General features: G+C 44.0%; 1 long non-coding RNA gene across 1 annotated transcript in view; it reads left to right on the forward strand.

The window, feature by feature from the left end:
• Positions 1–385: 385 nt before the first annotated feature.
• LOC111821831 (uncharacterized) overlaps positions 386–18,894 on the forward strand; it is a 30,008-nt gene continuing 11,499 nt past the window's right edge. Inside the window, exons 1-2 of the long non-coding RNA XR_002825165.1 lie at positions 386–483; positions 17,301–17,617. This is a non-coding gene — a long non-coding RNA (uncharacterized LOC111821831). The remainder of the gene's footprint in view (positions 484–17,300; positions 17,618–18,894) is intronic.

Below are 18,894 nucleotides of genomic sequence, written 5' to 3' on the forward strand. Positions count from 1 at the left end.
CGTCAGAATAAAGATCATGCTGGCAAGACAACCCTGACCAGGTCGACACCAGACAGATGGCAATTTACATGCGTGCGAGACTCTCGCTCGGGGGTGGGGAAAGCTAGCTGTAGACAGAGCATGTGCCTTAAAAGATATATTTGAACATTCCGAAACAAGGCAGGTGCACATGTGAAGGCTACCCTTTCCTTTTTGCTTCCTCCAGCCAGTATAGAAAATGACCAGCTGTGACACTTGGAAATATCTGCAATGGAACCTTTTATCCTGGAGACTTGAAGGTTGACGATATGAAGATTTTAATTAATCAGTTGTATTTTGATTAACTAATTGCCACTGATGAATTAATGCGGTTAACTCATTTCATTAATTGTATCGTTTTCCATGTTCCCAGATGGGCTTGACAATTTCCTTTCTTCTTGGCTTTCATCCTCAGCTCTATCTCCGGCAGGAGACACATGGGGCTTGGCACCTGTGAGCACTCTAGTGAGTATTTATGAATAAATCCAGTTGTCATTTATTTAGAATTTACTCTATGCCAGGTCCCAAGTGCCAAGCATTGTTTAAGCCCGTCCTGTTTAATCCTCACTATAGTCTCATGATTTATTCTTATCCTTATTTTACAGATGAAGACACTGAGATTTTGAGAGGTTGAGTAGTTTGCCTGAAGTCATATAAATATGGAAAAACAGATTCAGATTATAGTTTGTTTGACTCGAAAGCCTATGTTCTTAATCACTATGCTGTCTATTGTTCCCCTTCCTTTTGTTGCAAGGGTGAATAACAAGTGCTTTTTCTCCTTATGGAGAGTGTAGGGGTAGGAGATCCTGCTTACGGACATCCTCTGTGGTGGAAAGCAAGGGGTCTGGGGGTGGGCGTGCTCTTCTCAGTGACATCAGCAAAAGAAGGATGTACAACTCAATACCACTTGCATAAGTTTAAAAAATACATACGTACAAAGCAAAAAAAAAAAAAAAATCCACATTTCACAAGAACACATTCAAGTAAAATAACATTAAACTCATTAGAGCAGTTGCCTCTGAGGGATGAGGAGTGGGAGTGGAGGGTAGGGCTAAAAGGCAATAAATATATACATTAAACAGGAGAAGGGGCCTAATGAGGGTCCACAGACGATTAGGTGGTGTGACTGAGCAAAATAATAATGCAGCTTGTTGTACTTGAGGTCAAAAAATAATAATAAATGAGAGAGGGGAGTCAAGGCAATTGAGAAGTAGATGAAATTAGGACAAGATTTGGAACGTCCAGGAAGACATGAGTGAGTGGCTCCTTACCCACATTCAAGAGTCATTTACTTAGTCCTAGTATGGAGGGACAGTAGCCCTGGTGGTGCAACGGTTAAGCACTCGGCTGCTAACCGAAAGGTTGGTGATTTGAAACCGTCCAGTGGCTCCACAGGAGAAACATCTGGCGATCTGCCTGCATAAAGATTACAGCCTAGAAAACCCTATGGAGCAGTTCTACTCTGTCACATGGGGTCACTATGAGTTGAAATCAACTTGATAGGACCCCACAACAACAATAGCATGGAGTGACAGTAATGTAAACATTTACTCGGCATAGACATGAGGTTGGCCCCATCAGACATTTCATTTTTGTCAGAGGATAAAAGCTTTGAGGTCATTTTGTCCAATATAGTGAAAGAGACAGTCTCAGAACATGCAAGCTAAGAAAGTCATTCACGATTTTGTTGCAAGTAAGAAAACCGAAGTTCAGAGAGGTCGAAAGACTAGGCCAAGATGGCGCAGCTAGTTTGGGACAGATCCTGAATGACAGCCCAGTTCTCTCCACTTGACCACGCGCTTCTCCAGGTTCACCTGCCTCTCTGGTCTCTGGACAGCCCCTGGCGAGTGATAACTCCGTTTCTCTGTTTGAATGAGAGATGGATTTGTTAGCCCAGTTTTCTCCTACCTAACCTTGACTCAGAAGAGCATTGACTATGGAAGGTGCTCAGTGAATGTTGATGACAGTGATAGTCAATATTTAGGAATAAGTTCTTCTTTGAATCTTCAAACACTTCAATAAGAAAATTAGTGTTGTACTATTTGTTCTGGATTCCTGTGGCTTTTTCATCTCATTCTAGTTTCAGCTGTGCTGTTCACAGCTATATGAATGTGGCCCTGTTAATCTTGGCTTTAATATCCTCATTTATACAAAGGGGAGTGGTTTTATAGTCTCCAAAGAGCCTCATATAGTCAAGGCTTCTATGATCAAGGCTCTCTAGGACCCCCAGAGCTAACATTCCTCACAAAGACGGCACTGGGGAGTTCATGCTCACAAGATGTAGCTCTTCTTTATTTCAGCTGGTCAGCTGTGCTGGTCTCTGGTGTCATTTCAGAAATGAGCATTGAGACATTTACTAGAGGCAAAGTGTCATGCAGAGATAGGCAGTCCTTGCCTTCCAGGCACTATTATCTTATTGGAGAAAGAATAACAACAGATAGGTAGTAGTAGAATACTAAGTGCCAAACCAGAGCAGGATAGAAAAGTGCTGTTGTTGCTTATGTTACACCAGACCTGGCTGCGAGTGGGCAGGGACAGCTTCTCAGAGGAAGAGGGGTTTATGCTGGGTCTTGAAGTGGGGTAGGATTCTGTGTTTTATTGACTATGCAAAGGCATTCTACTGTGTGGATCCTAACAAATTATGAATAACATTGCAAAGAACAGGAATTCCAGAACACTTGATCGTGCTCATGCGGAAACTGCGCATAGAACGAGAGGCAGTCATTCAAACAGAACAAAGGGATACGGGGTGGTTTACCATCAGAAAAGCTGTGCGTCAGGGTTGTATTCTTTCACCATACTTATTCAATCTGTATGCTGAGCAAATAATACAAGAAGCCAGACTATATGAAGGAGAATGCAGCATCGGGATTGGAGGAAGACTTATTAACAACCTGAGATATGCAGATGACATAACCTTGCTTACTGAAAGCGAAGAGGACTTAAAGCACTTACTAATGAAGACCAAGTACTACAGCCTTCAGTATAGATTATATTTCAACATAAAGAAAACAAAAAAAATCTCACAACTGGACCAATAAGCAACATCATGATAAACGGAGAAAAGATTGAAGTTGTGAAGAATTTCATTTTACTTGGATCCACAATCAACATCCATGGAAGCAGCAGTCAAGAAATCAAATGATGTATTGTATTGGCAGATCTGCTGCAAAAGACCTCTTTTAAAGTGTTAAAAAGCAAAGATGTCACTTTAAGAGCCAAGGTGCTCCTGACCCAAACCGTGGTATTTTCAATTGCCTCATATGCATGCGAAAGCTAGGCAATGAATAAGGAAGACCAAAGAAGAATTGATGCCTTTGAATCATGGTGCTTGCAAAGAATATTGAAGATATCATGGACTGCCAAAAGAATGAACAAATCTGCCTTGGAAGAAGTATGGCCAGAATGCTCCTTAAAAGCGAGGATGGCGAGACTTCACCTCAGGTACTTTGGACATGGACATGTTATCAGGAAGGACCAGTTCCTGGAGAAGGACATCATGCTTGGTAAAGCAGAGGGTCGGTGAAAAAGAGAAAGACCCTCTCAGTGAGATGGATTGACACAGTGGCTGCAACAGTGGGCTCAAACATAGCAACAGTTGTGAGGATGGTGCAGGACCAGGCAGTGTTTTGTTCTGTTGTACACAGGGTCACTATGAGTTAGAACCAACTCGACGGCACCCAGCAACAACAACAACAGGATTCTGATAGCAAAGACGATGAAATGCAGCACTATAGGTGGAAGTCACAAATGGACCAAAGATACAGTCAAGGGGACCCAAAGCTTGATGGGGCATCTTCAAGAAACTGTCTGGCTAGAGCAGAAGACAGTGATGTTCAGATCTCAGCTTCTAGATGAGTGTGAACTATGGAGGTGACCAATCAAAGGCATTATTTACAACAAATTTTGGTCAGTAGGCATTTGAGTGTGTATTTGAGATTGAACTTGTACGAATGTGAACTAATGAAAATGGTTGGAGAGGACCCAAAAGCTGAGTGTAACTGTGACAGAAGAATTCACATAAACTCCTGGGGGTATTCTCTACCGCTGTGACCATTAGAATGTGGGTGTTAACTTACCAGGAGCTAAAACAAAGACAGAAAGAGGATAGCCAACTGTCTTAGTCATCTAGTGCTGCTCCAACAGAAATACCACAAGTGGATAGTTTTAACAAAGAGAAGTTTATTTCCTCACAGTCAAAGTAGGCTAAAAGTCCAAATTCAGGGCGTCAGCTCCAGGGGAAGGCTTTTTCTCTCTGTCAGCCTTCTTCTCTTCGGTGTTCTCCTGGACTAGGAGCTTCTCTGCGCAGGGACCCCGGTCCAAAGGACGCGCTCTGCTCCCAGCACTGCTTTCTTGATGGTATGAGGTCCCCCTATCTCTCTGCTCACTTCTCTCCTTTGTATCTCAAGAGATTGCCTCAGGACACAATCCAATCTTGTAGACTGAGTCCTGCCTCACTAACACAACTGCTGCCCATCCTCCCTCATTAACATCATAGAGGCAGGATTTACAACATATAGGAAAATCACACAGTACCAGGAATCATGGCCCAGCCAAATCGACACACACATTTTTGGGGAGACATAATTCAATCCATGACACCAACCCACCTAGAGATGTAACAAAATTGTTTGTGAACAACAAACAAGTATATGAGAATTATGAAGCAGCCGGAGATGGGTGCAGATCTGAGTAATTTAGAAAGGCAGCTCAAAATTAAACTTTTCTAGGTGGAAACAACTTAAATGTACATTAACAGATGAATGGATTAACAAAATGTGGAATATACATACAACAGAGATTACTCAGCCATAAAGAGAAACAAAGTTCTGATACATACTACAGCATGAATGAGCCCTGAAAACTTTCTGAATAACAAAAGGAGAAACGTCATATGATCCCACTGACGTGAAATATCCAGAACAGGCAAATGTATAGAGACCAAAGTTTTTGTTAGTAGTTACCAGGGACAGGAGGGTGGGGAGGAAAGGAGAGTCATTGTTTACAAAGCTTGACTATCTGATGATGGTAATGGAAAACTTGGCAACGGATACTGGTGATGATTGCACAACATGAGTGATATAATTGGTGTCAATGAATTATACACGTGAAAAGTGTTGAAGTGGCAAATGTTGTATTATATATACATATTTTTTCAGTAATAAAAAAATCAACTTTTATAAACAAGAAATGAAGACTGTATGTGAAGCTAAAGCTGCCAAGAGATTTTTCAACCCACACTGAAAGTGTATGTGTAATATCTGAACAAATGTGTTTAGAATCTGAGTAAGTTTGTGTGGCTATTAGAGTCAACAACATAAATCAATATATTGTGTCAGATGCAATTTATATCAATGTGTCCCTTCTGGAATGTGGAATAATTCACTCCCATATGATTATTTGTATATATGGATAGATAGACAAACAGACAGACAGATAAATAGACAGGTAGGTGGGTGGGTGGGTGGATGGATGGGTGGATGGATGGGTGGATGGATGGGTAGACAGAGAGATAGATAGAGGAGAGACAGAGAGAGATGGATAGAGAGAATTGGATATAGGTCTAAAAACCTAGACTGTTAGCAAATTGTGAGGGACCTTACCTGCCTGGCTAAGGAATTGGGGCTTTCTCCTTTGGACAATGGAAAACCATTGGTTGGTGTTTGGACAAGGATCTTACAGACGGAGCTCCTATCTTCTTTTTGGAATCTAAGGGTGAGTTATCAATCATGAAATAGGAAGCATGTAGTTGCTGAAAGCCCTCTACAAGCCTGAATGGGCCAGTCCTTCAAGCAGCAATCAGCTTTGCTCTTGGGAGTGGGATTCGTGAGTCCAGGACAAGGTGTGCAGAGGAAATTGAAGCTTCACTGCAGCTCCCCTGTAAGGGCTGCCTGTGACATCAATGTGCCAGTGCTGGCATGCAATTAGCCTTGGGCTCCTTTCCCTGGCCTCACCCCTCCTGCAGGTCCCTCTGCCTCTAGTACAAGAAAAGAAGACAGATTTTGTAACAACATGTCTAATAATAACTAACATTTATATGACACTTTTCAGTTGACACTAGATGGAAGCAGAATGGTTAGAGTCTTAACAGAACTTACAAATCCTTACCCATCTCTTTGCTGGGCTGGCCTTCAGTTTAGCAGCTAGTTCATTTTTACTTTTGCAGGAGGGAGATGGTAGAAGACAGAATCGTGACAGCACTACTTGGATTTTCTAAATATACTGTTCTGGAAGGTGTGATACCAACAGTGATGGGAACCTCTTACATGTGTGACTGTACTAGGCAGCTTATAGCCTGGGTTCAAATATCTATCTTCAGATCCTCAGGATACTGCTTTGAGGTCATCTGGGCTGGTGTTGTTACCCCCATTTACAGATAAGAAAAGTGAGGCTCAGAGAGGAACTCGTGACCAGTAAGATGCAGAGCTGTGATTCAAATTTAAACCTTCTGACTCCTAATCTAGTGCTTCTCACTTTCGACTGTAGGAAAAAAAACAACTTAGATTTTGATTCTACGTTAGTAAAGTTCTTTTCTACTAGCTCATTCTGTTCACCAGGTCTTGAGACACGGCTGACCTCCAACAAAGCTGTGGGCAAAGGCCAAGACATGACCCGATTCCCCTGAATAAGGGTCTCAGTCAAGGAGTGCACTGCCCCACTCACACATTCTCGTTTGCACAAAGAAGATTGTATTACAGGGTCATCTTTGTTTCAGTCCACGCTTCCGGGTTCATTTGTATACAGAGAAAACTGTGTTTGGGATTTGCAAAGCCCAACTGAGCATTTCCTTGTTTCACCGCTGGCTTTTTTTTTTTTTTTAACCCATTGATATACCTGCTTTTAAAATGTGGGTATAAGAGGAACTGTGCGTGAATTTGAAAAGCACTGAGGATGTCACCAGTGCACGTCATTGAGGCTGAGTGTTTCCTTTGGGGGAAGCTCTCCCGATTATGGCACTGTTTCACCGCTTGGTTTACTGAGGCGGGAACAAAGCTTATCTATATGGAGAGAGAATGATATTCGCTTGAAGGTGGGAGCCCTGAGTTATTTTCTTTGTCCCCTGTCCCCTGTCCATAGCCCAGCACTTACAATGGCGCTGGCACATAGGAGGCTCTTGGTACCTTGTTGCCTGCATGGATGACTAAGGAACCCAGAAACCTGCTTGCCCATCTCATGCATTGCTGGGTTCCATTCCTACTGCTGGTTTATAAAATTTAAATAGCTTTGAATAATCCCCCTAATTTGAATTTAGGTATGCCAACCCAACCAAAACCCAGGAATGGAGCTTCCTCTCGTGTGAACCAGCTCCAGGGAAGGGATGAATATTGTTATATTCAGAAACAGAGCTATTTCTAACTATATTTTCTAAGGATCCTCTGATCATAGAAAAAGAGGTTGTCAGACGTTTTCAATCCCTGGCCCCTCTTTAGGGTTTTGGACTGTGGAGTGCCAATGATCACCTTGCAGATGTGGTGATGCCCAAAAAGGCTCTGTGGTTGTGTGGATTGAGGGGACTGGAGGGCAAGAAGCTGGGAAGCCAACTGCCTCCATTCCTTGTGTTCACATCCATCCCTGTTAACTCCAGAGAACGCTTGCTCAGTGCTGCCTTGTGAATTTTCCAGAATCTTCACTTCTGTGTCAAGAAGAGGTGCCCTGGTGGCGCAGTGGTTAAGCGCTACAGCTGCTAACCAAAATGTCGGCAGTTCTAATCCACCAGTCGCTCCTTGGAAACCCTATGAGAGAGTTCTACTCTGCCCTGTAGGGTCACTATGAGCCAGAACCAACTCAACGACACATAACAACAACAACATATCAAGAAGAACTCTTGAGTAGCACTTCCCAAAGTATAACCCATGATATTAACAGAGGCTGTTTCTTTATTTCTGTCAAAGCTTTGGTCTTCTCATCTGTAACACATGGATAATAGAAACTAATAAGGTTGTTTTGAAGATTAAATGAAAAAACATGTGTGAAAAGAACCTGCCCAGAACTTGGCTCCTAGGAACTGTTGGTTCCCTTCATCATTCTTTCGTTTTTCTTCACAATGACTAGACAGATACAAGGAATCCTTGAATTCTTGTAACACTTTTCTATCCTCTTTTTTTTTTTACCTTTTTGTCTCCTTTGCTTCAAAACTCCATTCAAGTCCTACCTCGTCTGTGAGACTTCTCTTAAACCTGTGCTTTGCTGATCCTTGTGTAATTTCCAGATTTCTTGGAGCAGAGTTGTCCTGGCTGAGCTTAAATCAAGAATGGGCACATGGGGTCATGAGGTGTCCCTAGGTAAACTGCTTTGGATGGAAGTGGTGATGGAGAAAGGGATCCTTAAACAGGAACTTTTAGGTGCTAAGACACCTGGGGGACAGAGCAAAGAGATGACGGCCATAGTAAGAGAGCTGTCCAGCCCAGCCCCTTTGGAAATTGCAATGTCCTGCCCATTTCTGCAGGGAGGCATTTTGGCTCTGGCCCAGTGAGGGCTGAGGAATGCAGTATTTTGTGCAGTAGTGGGAAGCAAGATTTGGGGACACAGGGAGACAGGCCTTGGGTGGACAACCTTTATCCAGTGAAGTCAAGGTGCATGCCCAGCAGAAGCCCCCTGGGAGAACGAGCCCAGAACTATCCACAGACACAAAACACACTCCCAGAAGGCTCCGAGAAATATTTGGTCGGGGGAGGGGAGGGTGATTTTGAGAGGATTTTACAAGAAGGGTGATGCGACAGCAGATTGTATGACGTCATTCACACTCACCAGCTGATTATGCTTCCAAATAATGCCAAATGCCCACCACATAACATAAACCTACCAGGAAGTGGAGATGATCCTGCACATGGATGTCGGTACCTCCTCCTCAGTTTGGATACCCAGCTATAGCTTTTGGTATCTGCAACTCCATTCTTTGCCTTCTGTGATTTGAGCTAATGTTTGATACTCAAAGGAAAACAGAAGAGAATCATTTATTACTTCTTAGAACTTTGTCTATGCCAACAGATCCTGCCCTGAAATTCTATCCTCCAACCCCAACCTCCCATGGTTGAGGTCATTTTTATCGCTTCTCCTTGCTTTAATGACCAGGATGGATTTCTGCAGAAATGAGCTGATTTAGAATTGTGCTCAGAAAAACCCAATAACTTAATGGTTGCAATGTGTCTAAGAGAATTTTAACTTGGCTTTGTCTAACTAAACAGAACTAATACTAAGGTGATAGCTATGATCGAGGGTTATTAATTTTAGCCATATTCGCACTTTGAGTTGACATCTTCTTGGGTTATTAAAGCCATTACTGATAACATAAGAGATAATGAGCCTGAACTGCCCAAGAAATTCTGAATGCTGCTGTCATGGATTAAATTATGTCCCCCAAAAATATGTGTATCAATTTGGCTAGGCCATGATTCCCAGTATTGTGTGATTGTCCACCATTTTGTCATCTGATGTGATTTTCCTATGTGTTGTAAATCCTACCTCTGTGATGTTAATGAGGTGGGATAGGTGGCAGTTGTTAATGAGGCAGGACTCAATCTATAAGATTGGATTGTGTCCTCAGCCAATCAATCTCTTTTGAGATATAAAAGAGAGAAATGAGCAGAGAGACGGGGGGACCTCATGCCACCAAGAAAGCAGCGCCTGGAGCAGAGTGTGTCCTTTAGACCTGGTGCATGGAGACGCATCTAGTCCAGGGGAAGACTGATGAGAAGGACCTTCCTTCAGAGCTAACAGAGAGAGAAAGCCTGAATTTGACTTCTAGCCTACTAGACTCTGAGAAAATAAATTTCTTTTTGTTAAAGCCATCCACTTGTGGTATTTCTGTTACAGCAGCATTAGACAACTAAGACAGCTACCCTGAATGTCTTTCGATGCTAATCCCATTATTTTGTAGGATGCCCAAGTGCCAGGTCATCATTTCCAGAGTTAAGTATCTGAACTTGTAGGTTGTCTAGCTGCCTCCATGAGGTCCTTGCTGGCTAAGGAGTCAGCTGCGCAGCCCAGCGGAGTTCTCGGGTGGGTGTCTGTCATCACATAGCCTTTGCTGATGGCTTGGAGAGCTCCCAGGTTGGCCCCAGAGAGTAGGCAAGGCCTGCGTGGTGGTGGCAGGAGGTCCTTCGGGGATGGATGACTGCCTGACACGTGTCCACTTCCAGATCCAAAGCAAATGGCTGGCGTTGCCCTTCCTTTATACTAACCACAGGGGAAGCTGCCCCTTTTTTCTCTCTCCCAAGGTAATTACCCTGTTTCCTCCCCACAGGAAGCCAAACTCACACGTCCCCAAACCTTTCAAATGCAAATGGTGGGGAAGATGCTGGGGCCCTGGTGACAGTGCTCAGTGCAGTTAATATTGTCACCTTCTGTTGCCCAGGTGCATAGCCTGGCTTTCGTTCAATGCCCCATGTTCTTGGCACACAAAGAACCTTAGTGTGGTCTGGTAGTCCGAGCTGGCTTCCTGCTTGTGTCAGTACTGTGCTGGCAAGGTATTTCCGCTGCTCAGGAGGCAGCCAATGCCCCCGGCTGAGGCTTGAGATGCCCTTTTGTTCCTGACCATTTGGCCCTGGAAACAATTGTCCCCTGACAGGCTTTTCGTGCACAGTGTGTTCTCATGGGCCTGGGGCTCCGGCCAGAGAAACTGTAGTGACCTGTTCTTTCCTGAGGCCTTTCCCACTCTCTGTGGGCCCCTGGGAAGCCCGCAGGAGGCAATCAATAAATATTTGTTGAGTGAATGGAAGAGCTTCGGGACCACTTACCCACTTTACAAGATTCTCAGTGGATAGTAAGTCTGGCTTTAAAAGAAGCTACAAGGAAAGTATACTACAAAGCCAAGAAATCTTTTTTTATTTGTTGCCCCAGTGTGACAGATGAGTGTAAGGGTGGATGGGACAGAGCCATATGACAGGGCACTGTCGGGGGTGGGGGAGTCGGGGACGTTGGTGAGTTGCATTTTCTTTTCCACAGTTGCTATGTGTCAAGCACTGGACTAGGCATTTTACATGCATTATTTCATTTGATCCACGTAACAGATCACTAAGGAGACAATATTGTCCTGCTTTGTTGTTGTTGCTATCAGGTGCCGTCGAGTCAGTTCTGACTCATAGCAACCCTAAGTACAGCAGAACGAAACACCGCCCTGTCCTGCGCCGCCCTCACAATCATTGTTATGCTTGAACCCATTGTTGTAGCCACTGTGTCCATCCATCTCATTGAGGGTCTTCCTCTTTTTCGCTGACCCTGTACCAAGCGTGATGTCCGTCTCCAGGGACTGAGCCCTCCTGACAACATGTCCAAAGTATGTGAGACGTACTACTTTAATGATAAGGAAACGGAGAATCAGAGAGGGGAAGTCACACAGCTAGTAAAGGGTAGAGCCAAGGTTGAAAGCCAGGCCTGTCTTACATCAAAGCCTCTGCTGTTCCCGTCATCGCACAGCAGGCCAGGTACTGGGCTCAGGAAGACATCAGGGTGAGCCAGGCCCTCTGGCACTCCTGACTCTGAAGACTTCAGAGAAAGATTCCAGTTACAATAATCAGAAAGCCTTACCTTTGTGTAGCACTCGAACATTTACAGAATTATTGCCCCTCCACTATCTCCTTTATCCTTCACAGTAACTTAGTGCACTATTAGCCCATATTACCCATGAGAAACTGAGGCACACACTGGTCTTAAGCATTGTGAAAAAAATACAGTACAGCTTTAGTGCTCATACTGCGTTGAATAGAGTTTCCTGAAAATTCATGTCCATCCCCAACCCCAGGGTGTGACCTAGTATGGAAATAGGGTCTTTGCAAATGTAAGTAGTTAAGATGACTTTGTACTGGAGTATGGTGGGCCCTAAATCCAATATGACTGGTATCTTATAGCAAGAGGGAAACTTGGCCATAGAGATACAGGTAGCGAGAGAAGACTGGCCTGTGAAGAAGGAAGCAGGGATTGAAGCTATGCTGCCACAAGCCAAGGAAGGCCTCGGGCTACCAGAAGCTGGAAGAAGCAAGAAAGGATCTTCCCGTAGAGGCTTCAGAGAAAACACGCTCTGTTGACACCTTGATTTTGGACTCCTAGTGTCCATAACGCTAAGAGAATATATTTCTGCTGTTTTGAGATACTCTGTAGTACTTTGGTATGGAAGACCTGGGAAACCAAAACAACATTAAACACAAAATGTTGTTGTTGTTGATCAGGCTGGAAACCTCTCAAGTCAGGGACAACATACTATTTACCTATGTGTCCTCCAACACCTAACCCAGTGTGAGGCTTTTTGCAGATGCTCAAACAATATGTACTGAACATGTCAATATCCATCAATAATTGTGATTCATCTGTTTATAAAGCAATGAGCTAGATCCTTCAAGCCTCACAGTCCAGTATCCTGGCTTTAGAGTCGTTCCTTAACAGTCCCTCTGAATGTCTCTTTCATTTTTGGTGCAGTAATAAGTAACTAGGAGGGACAAGTCCCTGGAGAAGGACATCATGCTTGGTAAAGTGGAGGGTCAGTGAAAAAGAGGAAGACCCTCAATGAGATGGATGGACACAGTGGCTGCAACAATGGGCTCAAGCATAACAACAATTGTGAGGGCGGTGCAGGACCAGGCAGTGTTTTGTTCTGTCGTGTGTAGCGTCGCTAGGAGTTGGAGCCGACTTGACGGCACCTAACAACAACAACAACAACGAATTAGTAACTAGAACAGTGGTTTTCAAATGTTTGAATGGTACAATTCTTTTTTTCAAAGAAAATCTTAGGCAGAATCTTAACATGGTAACTGGTTTATTTAGAAAAGAAAAGATTCGTTGGGCAATTTATGTCTTCAGCGTTTGATGGAAAATAGTGCGAAAACCCTGAACCTGTCTGTTCTTCTAGTTTCCACACTGCACAGTCTGAAGAGCATTAAATGAAAGCATTAGACTGACCACAGCACTGTTCATTTCCCAACGATGTCAGACATTCAGGTGCTGTGTAGGGGGAAGGGCTCCTCTGCCCTGCAGGGTGGCTATGAGTTGGAATCGACTTGACAGCAGTGGGTTTGGTATGGTTTTGGTACAGGATGAGGAAAAGGATGGGTGAGGGAAGAATGGAGAGTTTTCCTTTGTACAGATGTCAGAGTCACATCCATCATGGGTAGAAGGATGTGGGGAACACTGTATCGTACGCGGGGCTGCTGTAGATAGCCTACAGATTGGATAGAATTCTTAGATGCAAACAACAGAATCCGTTCCCACCAGTTAAATATAGCCCTCACTGAGAGAGCTGAAGAGCACACTCTCCAGACAGCACTTCCAGAAACAGCTCCCAAAACCACACTGCAGAACTGGGCTGTCCGGGGAGCTGCTGCCTTTGTATGATGAGATGGTGGCTGGTTCCAGAATTATGTTATCTTTGGCATGATTAGGAAATTACCAGACCAGAAAGCCAAATCAGCAAGCAATCACCATAGCTGCTGGCTCTAGAATCATGCTTCTCTGCCCTGGTCCACATCAGAAGAATGAGTGTCTTGCACTCTGCCTTTCTTTCCATATAACTCAGTTCACAAGTGAAGACTAAGGCAGGTGTAATTTAACAGTAGAGCCTAAATTGCACCCAGAATCTTAACTACTATGGGGTCGGAGAAATCTAGCATCCATGGACCAAAAGAGAGTCGGAATGGGTGTTGAGCAAGCTAATCTCCAGTAATGCTGCAGTCCACCACCTTGGTGCTCAACATTCATGCACGTTTTTTCCTATACTTAAACAGCAATAACAACAACAAATGCTCCTGCCTAACCTAATGTATTAGGTTGAATCTTATGAAATTGATAATATTTGGCTATTTTTTTTACCTAAAAATGACAAATTCCTCTGGCTCAACCTAATAAGTGGTTCATGTACAATCGAACACATACACATACTTACTCCCAAAAGTCATATTTGTTAGGGTATCTGTTTCTGGGTAATAATTATTCCTCTTCTAGCTCATTAACAATCCAACTTTATTGTTCCGTAACCTATGGATTAAATTAGAAAGATAACCATTACAATCACAAAAGTAGAGGAAAGATAAAGGGGGATAAAAAAAATGTATGCATAGATAGCTAGATAGACTGATAGGTAGGTAGGCGGTCAGATAGACAGATAGATAGATAGGCTGATAGACAGGCTGATAGAAAGATAGACAGACAGACAGATAGATAGATAGCTATGTTGTTATTAGTTGCTGTTGGGTAGGCTCTGATTCATGGCAACCCCATGCACAGCAGAATGAAACATAGTCTGGTCCTGGACCATCTTCACAATCATTGCGATGCTCGAGTCCATTATTGCAGCCACTATGTATTTTGAGTGTCTTCCAATCTAGGGTGCTCATCTTTTAGCACTATATCAGACAATATTCTGGTGTGATCCATAAGGTTTTAATTGACTAATTTTCAGACTTAGATTGCCAGGCCTTTCTTTCTAGTCTGTCTTAATCTGGAAGCCCTGCTGAAACCTGTCCGTCATGGGTGATCCTGCCGGTATGTGAAATACTGGCAACATAGCTTCCAGCATCATAGCAACACCCAATCCACTGACAGATAGGTGATCGATATAGATATATAGATAAGGGAAAAGAAAGGAAAGAGAGAGCATGGAAGAAAATATGGGTAGCTATTACAGTGTTACAGTCCTCATTACAGTCCTCATGGTCAACAAAGGTTATAGTTGGTGTTTATAATTTCCTGTCTCTACTACCAAGTTCCTGTAACCTTTAGTTCTCGGGTGGCATGAACTCCAGTTTGTCAGGGTTGTTTACTTAGGAGGTACCCCAAACAGTTATTCCTGAGGAGCCTAGTCCTTGATGGTCTTGCCTGTATGGGGTTTCTATGGACTTATTGTTACCCTAGACATGTCCCAGAGGATCCCCTGCATTCCAGACACAGTCCTACCTGCAGCCACTGTGTAGCAACAAGCTTTTCCACCTGGATCACCGAGACCAATCCCCCCAGCCTCACAGTAATTCCTATTTTTGCCTGTTGTTCCAGTAGCTTAAAGAACACTGAGCAGCTAGATAGCGGTTTCAACTTTTAGTTCAATGGGACCATTATTTTGCCTTCTGGTGAATTAGGACTAAGCCTGCAGAGCTCAAAGTCTCCGGAGCAGGAAACAAACGTTTTGCAAATGAGTCATCAGATGTAAGAGTGAGAGGTATCTTATTGCTTAGTTTGTGTAGCCATGCTTTCTGGCTATGGGAGAAGCATCATGTAATTAGTTGTTGCTGGTTAGGAATAAACACCACATCCCACAACCTCGCACCGTGCTGTCTCCCAGATAGTGCTGTGACTGGGCTTACTAGATCACGTCCGCATTCTGTGAGGCCCATCAAATTCAATGGACATTTTCATCCTTATCTTGTTCACTACCTTTGTGTTTGCTGACAGTGTTGGCAACTCCCTTCTCTCTCCTCCCATTACTTCCAGGCCACCATATCCATCTGGTTTTTCTCCTATTTCTCTTGACCTTCTGAGTTCTCTTCTGACTTAAATGTTGTATTCTTCAAGTGCTATAGCATTAATTCTTTCTCTTCTTCCTCTTACACTCCTTGAGCAATCTTCTTTTATTCCAGAGTTTATTTGTGTGCGTGTGTGTGTGTGTGTGTGTGTGTGTGTGTGTGTGTTAACTCTCCCTACATGTTGAGTCCCTGGGTGTTGCAAATGGTTAAGCATTCAGCTACTAACCAGAAAGTTAGTGGTTGAAATTTACCCAGTGGCTCCTCAAAAACAGCCTAGTGACCTGCTTCTGAAATGTCACAGCCATTGAAAACCCTATGGAGCACAAGTTACTCTGAAACACGTGGGGTCACCAAGCATTAGAATCTACTTGACGGAGGCATTGGTGATTCAGTGGTAGAATTCTTGCCTTCCACACAGCAGACATGGGTTCGATTCCTGGCCAATGCACGTCATGTGCAGCTACCACCCATCTGTCAGTGGTAGACCTGTGTGTCACTATGATGATGAACAGGTTTCAGTGGAGCTTCAGACTAAGATGGACTAAAAAGAAAGGCCTGAAGATCTACTTCTGAAAATCAGACAATGATCAGAATGGTCCAGTTCACACTGATCATGGGGATGGTGCAGGATTGGGCAGCGTTTTGTTTCATTGTGAATTGGGTCGCCAGGAGTCAGGAGCCAACTTGATGGCAGCTGACAACAACAACATGTTGATGACTCCCAAATTTGTGCCTTTAGCACTGGCTTCATTAATGAATTTCAGCCCCACATATCCAATGGCCTGTCTCGAAACTAAATACCTCACAGGCACCTCAAACTCAAGTCTCAAGTAAAAATCATCTCCCTTAAATCTGCTCTCAGTGCCATTAACGACTAGTGATGTTGTCAGGGAAAGCCAGGTTTAGTCTACAGTGAGGTGGTAGAAAGTATTCAAGCAGAAAACAAGAGGAGGCAGGTTTGGCTTGTAGAGAAACAGCAGTCTGGAGTACGTGGGCTGAAGGACACAGCCTCAAGGGTGCAGTCTCGAGAACACAGCCCAGGAGACAGCGGCTAGAAGAGCTGTAGGGCAAGGAGAACTTCTAGAGGAGAAAGAGGCTTAGGCTGCAGCTGAACGTGAGAACGTGGGGAAAAGAGCAGAGTAGAGACTTCTCACTGCTTTAATAGATTGAAGGGGTGGTGCCCAGGAGCTCATCTGGCAGAATGCAGCATGGGACGTTTAGGAAGGCATTGGAGCTGTGGGGTGCTGAGAGGCTGAAGCTTGGTGATTACATCAGTATACAAAACTAACAGCTCCAAGCTTCTAATCAAGTTTGATGATGGAAACACCAAAGGCTCCGATGCTGGGCCTTTCTAGAACCTTCTGAGATGGGCTAGGCCGGTGGAAAGGACTGTTGGAAACTCATCAGGTGCTGCAACTCTTTCCTGTGTGGGAGCCTGGAATCTCCAGGGAGCATGTGACTCTCTGAGGGCCGACACCTAGCACTTGCATTTTTTCTAACTCCGTTAGCACTTAGTAATCGGACAGGTAGATTGAGGGTCCTCGATAAATACGATTTGAAAAGAGATGACCGAATACTTCTGCTCCTTGTGTCCCTAGCACCTGCTAACTCATCCTTTGGTTCTTTCCACTGAGAGAGTTAAATTCGCTCTCAGGATCAGTAGTGGGTGGAGGTGGGAACTTGGTAAGGAGGAGGAAAAGAGGAAGGAAAGTATCCTCTTAACTTGGAATTTTTTTTTTAATAAAACTAATTTAAAGATACTCATTTAAAATGGATTTTAGCAGAAAACGTAACAAAATGGCAAAGTGCATATTAAGTATTCCGGTGTTTGATTGGCAGTGCTGGATTCTCACTGAAGACAATGCTGTCACGGACAATCTCAGCACCTTCACCTAGTCTCAGGTTACCAGCTGCTGAGACCCATGAGTGGAGTCCACCCGACCCGAAGGAAACCTTATTGCATTTGAACCGCCTTCCTTTTCACCATTTGCATGGTGGTGCATCAGCCTCCACGGAGCACAGATGGCACTTGCCTCTACATGAACAGCATGGAATTTCATTGTGCCCCGTCCATATTCTAGGCTGGCTTCACTTTATTGTCAGCATGTCTGCCCACTATCGTCCTGCCCAAAGCAATCGGCATAACTCTGTCAAAGGTGAGATTGGTTTCTGATTTTTATCTCTGTGTAAGGCATTCTAGATCTTTCAGTCCCTCCTAGATGTGTTAAATGCCCAGGACCGAGAGAAGTGCTTTAATTTGATAAATTATAGGATGTGGCGATGGCATAAGATGACTTGGAAATGGATTGTAGAGTCAGGAGTTAACTTCTCCCTCACTTTCCCTGGAGCCTAGCTTGTTCCTCCAAGGATTTCCCTGACTGAGCCGTCTACACTCCTGTGCCCCTTCCTGACCGTGCTCTGGGCTGCTTCAGGAGAAACGTGGCCCTGATGCCCTGAATAAATTGTGAAGTGGGCACAGCGTGTCGTGTCCCAAAACGCTTGGATGCTCAGCGCCCTCATGAGTCTTCCCACAAGTCCTGATGGGAAACTTGAAAGAGAACCTCGTCCCGTCCCGGGAGAGCCACGCTGTGACAGGATCAAAGCCTTCAGCCTAAAGAGAGGAAGCCCTTCTGGTATGATTTCCAGCCCTGGTCAGAGGTTAAGGAAATTTTTGATGGGGGAAGGGAGCATCTTTTAGCATCCTGAAGTCACACTGTGTAATTCTGACTTTATTTTCTTGGGCTGCAAACAGTCTATCTGTGAAATCTCTGCAGTTCAGGTCAACAAAGTTTTTTTAGTGCTAATATGTGTCACACACTGTGCAATGAGCTAGGGCCACAAAGATGAGAAATAAAAAAGCCTCAGACTTTCGGTGACAATGGATTTGTAACTAAACAAATTATGATACTGTTCATGCATTATCAGTGTCATGACGTAATGTACAAACCAGAGGGCTATGTGGACACAGAGGAATGGTGGCTAGTTTTGCTTGGGGTGTCTGTTCAGGCACCACAGAAGCAGTGACATTTAAGAGATGAATAGAAATTTCTTAAGCAAACAATGGGGTGGGGCCTGTCATTTAAATAAGAGGAATAACAAACATCTGTGTTACAGTATCTGCGTATCTGCTTCCAAGGAGTTACAGTCTATAGTCACATACACACATACATGCATACACATAAGTTTATCATTCTAAAAAGCAGAAAATGGCCTTCAGCCAGGGGTAGAACTGAACAGAAGGCTGCACACTGAACCCAAGGAGCTAACACCCATCATTGGAAAGGGAAGGACGACAATTTCAAGTAATGCATTGGTGCAGTGGAAGCAGATATGATCCATCCACCAAGAGAAGTGCAGAAGATTGTGGGAACATACAGAAGGAGGGGGATATATTTTAACCTGGGAAGAAGCTCTCTTTGGGCAGGGCGTTAAA

This window comes from Trichechus manatus, unplaced genomic scaffold (assembly GCF_000243295.1).
Source record: "Trichechus manatus latirostris isolate Lorelei unplaced genomic scaffold, TriManLat1.0 scaffold00109, whole genome shotgun sequence".
Taxonomy (NCBI): domain Eukaryota; kingdom Metazoa; phylum Chordata; class Mammalia; order Sirenia; family Trichechidae; genus Trichechus; species Trichechus manatus.